The sequence below is a fragment of the Suricata suricatta genome, chromosome 13, assembly GCF_006229205.1.
Source record: "Suricata suricatta isolate VVHF042 chromosome 13, meerkat_22Aug2017_6uvM2_HiC, whole genome shotgun sequence".
NCBI classification, from domain to species: Eukaryota; Metazoa; Chordata; class Mammalia; order Carnivora; family Herpestidae; genus Suricata; species Suricata suricatta.
The window spans coordinates 1,585,367-1,588,512 of record NC_043712.1 but is presented as its reverse complement, the minus strand read 5'-3'; the positions used below and the strand labels follow the sequence as shown (position 1 = coordinate 1,588,512).

The 3,146-nt window shown below is 63.9% G+C and overlaps 1 protein-coding gene and 1 long non-coding RNA gene across 6 annotated transcripts in view; one reads left to right on the top strand and one right to left on the bottom strand.

Annotated features, from left to right (window-relative positions):
* Positions 1 to 389: 389 nt before the first annotated feature.
* LOC115275710 lies at positions 390 to 2,781 on the bottom strand. Of its 3 annotated transcripts, none has more exons than XR_003901705.1 (2): positions 2,345 to 2,781; positions 390 to 1,508 (listed from the first exon to the last, which is right to left on the bottom strand). It is a non-coding gene; the product is annotated as an uncharacterized LOC115275710 (long non-coding RNA). The 3 variants fall into 3 exon arrangements; XR_003901704.1 differs by lacking the exon at positions 2,345 to 2,781 and adding an exon at positions 1,907 to 2,225; XR_003901703.1 differs by lacking the exon at positions 2,345 to 2,781 and adding an exon at positions 1,926 to 2,225.
* The window catches only part of SEC16A (SEC16 homolog A, endoplasmic reticulum export factor), a 27,545-nt gene continuing 26,906 nt past the window's right edge, over positions 2,508 to 3,146 (top strand). For 2 of the 3 annotated variants that reach the window (XM_029919426.1, XM_029919424.1), the window contains exon 1: positions 2,508 to 2,750. The gene's annotated coding sequence lies outside the window, so the exon portion shown is untranslated. The remainder of the gene's footprint in view (positions 2,751 to 3,146) is intronic. The other variant, XM_029919425.1, reaches the window with a different exon arrangement.

The window sequence follows — 3,146 nt, the reverse complement described above, 5'->3', positions numbered from 1 at the left end:
ACGCCCCCAGCCTCAGCGCCCAGGACCGAGGGCGAGAGCCAGACGCCAGCTGTGGCCCAGGGCTGTCTTACAAACATCCACTTACAGACTGCACCTCCTGGAGCTACTTTATGCCCTGGAGGGCGAGGGGCAGAAGCTTATGGCCTGAACCACCAGGCTTTGCCTATTCTCAGACTGGGGGGCTGCCCTCCACCAAGGGCTCCTTCCACAGTCACTAAATGGCCGGGTGTCAGCTCCACAGTCTAGGAAGCTACAGCCCCAGGCTGGGGGCGGGACCCCGATCCGCTCCCACAATGTGCTGTCTAGACCAGTGCTGTCCAGTGGAAAGATGCCAGGCGTGGACGGAAATTTTATACTTCCTTCTAGCTACATTAAAAGACCAAAACAAATTAAATGTTTTAACAGTATATGTAACTCAGTGTATCCAAAATATTATCATTTCGACTCGTGATAAGGAGCTGTCAGTGGGCTATTTTACCTCGTTGGCACTCTGGCCTCTGACGTGTATGTACTGAGGTCCCATTTCAGCTCAGATCGGCCCCCGCCAGGTGCTCGGTCAGGGCCAGTCCTCCTGGGGCCATGCAGGCTACTGGGAGAGGCTGACTGCGGTGACCCTGAGAACGCAGTGTGACAGAGTGCTGTCATGATAGGAAGGACAGCCGGGTCCTCTGGCACGGCCTCTTCCTGTTGTCCTGGCAAGTCTGCAGCCCTGTGTCCTGTGTGCTTGGGGTCACGTGACTACAGCTCCGGGCACAGCACTTTGCATGAGGAACTAACAACCTTTGTCCCCCGCAAAGAGCAAGCCCCCATTGGAGGGCTTCAAGGCGGTGGTGGCATGTGTACCCAGCCTCTGGGAGCCTGGGAGGATAAGGAGGAAGGAGAGAATGAGGGCCACTGCAGGCGAAGGGAGGGACACTCACTTGGGAGCAGCGACCGCTGTCCTGGCCTGGGTGCCCCCACAGCGCGGGCCCCTGCTTGTTCTGTGGCCAGAGTCAGTCCCAGGACAGTCTGGTTCACGTCTGCTGTTCTGGTAAAAGCATCAACAGCACCTCCTCTGGGTCCCCAAATCGTGCAGGTGCCCACCCTGCCTGGACTCCGGGTTGCCGAGGACGTGATGGTCAGGGAGGGCGAGGAAGCTGACAAAAGGCACACAGCGTCTAGGTAGCAGGCTGGGCCTTGAAGCAGAGGGCGACTCAGAGCCCCGGCTCCACCGACGACTGCAGGCCAGAACCCTCTCCTCTACACCAGGCCACAAATGGCCAAGAACCGGACGGCCTCCACTCAAGAGGCTTAGCAGGAGGGGGGGAGGGACGGGCCCTAGCACCTTTGCCCCTGCTTTCCCGTCAGGGGGTCAACAGTGCCATCTCTCTCTGTGGAGTGGTTTGTTGGGACAAAGTGACTGCAGAGCACCGTGACCAGCAGGAAGAAGTGGACCAAAGGCAGTGTGGGGTGCAGGGCTGAGCTCCATCACCTCCTCTCTGTGTTGACATAGGTTAGGATCTCCATTTCTGCAAGGCAAATGTTAGCTTAGCAGAGTGGCCACGTCAGATGGACTGAAAACTCTCCCCGCACCCGCTGGGGCCCTGACAGCGTGGCTGCTCCCTGCCAACGTCACAGCAAACAAAGAGCTGGACCTCGCTCCTTCCTTCTTCCCAGGCTTCTGAGTCCCCGGGTGACCAGAGAGTCGGCCCAGCCCGGGGCCGGCCTCAGCTGCCGCCGTATTAGCAGCCGCCGCCGCCGGGAGCTTGACCACTGGGGGGTTGTGAGCGGATGGGCACCCTTGCCACTCTTCCTGCCCTCTGGAAGGAGCTGGGGTGAGTGGGGGCAGGCTGATACTTTTCCCTCTTCCAGCCAGGCAGGCGTGCAGGTGAGTGGTCCGGGCCTGGCTGGCTACTTCTTCACCTACCGAACCTCTCTGTTCTCACCGGGAAAATGAGGATGCAAACGGCAGCACCCCCTCGACACTAAGGTCCACCATGGGAGGGCTCGGATGGTGCCATCCTCGGGGCGGAGGAGGAGGCTAGTAGGGCAGCCCCGTCTGACACTCGGTGCGTGGGGGAGGCGCTCCTTCAACGCAAATGCCCGCTCAACGGCGGCGGAACACCCAACGGAGCTCTGGCCTCGGTCCACGCGGCGTCGGGGACGAGACCCTGCGCGGAGGGCGCCAGGCCTCCAGGGACCCAGCGCGGGGCAGAGAGAGGAGCAGGCGGGGCGGCGGGGCTGCAGCCAGGGGGACCGGGAGGGGGGGTAGGCGGTGGGGATGAGCCGGCAGGGGGCCTCGACGGGCGCCTGCGGACCCTCCCAGGGCTCTGCGCTGGGCAGACCGGCACGGCTTTCCGAGCACCTGGCGTAGATGGAAACGAATTTCGCGGTCAGAACTGGAACCCGGAGCCGCGAGCGGCCGTAACCAAGCAACCGGTGAACCACCGCGAGGTGCGCACGCGTAGCCCGCCGCGGCGGCCCGCGCATGCGCAGCCTCCCTCCGCCCGTCTCGCCTTGGAGGAAGTCCAACCGCCAAATGGGAGGGTCGCGCCTGCGCCAGGAAGCCGCTCGGGTTCTCGGCGCTGCCGAGTAGCCGTTCTCCGTGGGTCCTCCTGCTGGCCTCGGTCGTTCAGGACTGGTTCCTCACTTGGGTATGACTGAAGAACCCTTACTCTTCGCACACCCTAAGACGACAAAAGACTGGGAGAAAGAGCAGGCTTAATCAAGGTGACGTCTCTGAGCAGTACCCCGCGCGCCCGACCCGGCAGGTGGGCGAAGGGCGGGTCGCAGGGGGGCGGGACGAAGGGAAGGGCGGTGAACGACGGGGACGTGGGGGGGCGGGGCAAGGGGGCGGGACGAGGGCATGAACGGTGAAGGATTGGTCGCAGGCAAGGGGCGGGGCCAGCAGGGCGGACGAATTGAGGGCCGGCGAAGGACCAAACGCCCGAGGGGGCCCGGGCTAACGTACGGGGCGCCGCGTCACGGGCGCCGCTGCGGTGGGCGGGGCTGGTAGGCGTGGTGGGCAGGCGTGGCGCGCACTGACGTCGCGGTCGGACACGTCGGCGGCGCGGCGGCCGGAGCCGGATGTGCCAAGATGGCTGCTGCGGCTGTAGTGTCTGCGCTTGTCGCCGCAGCCCGGTCGGCTTCCGCCGGCGGCTCCTGAG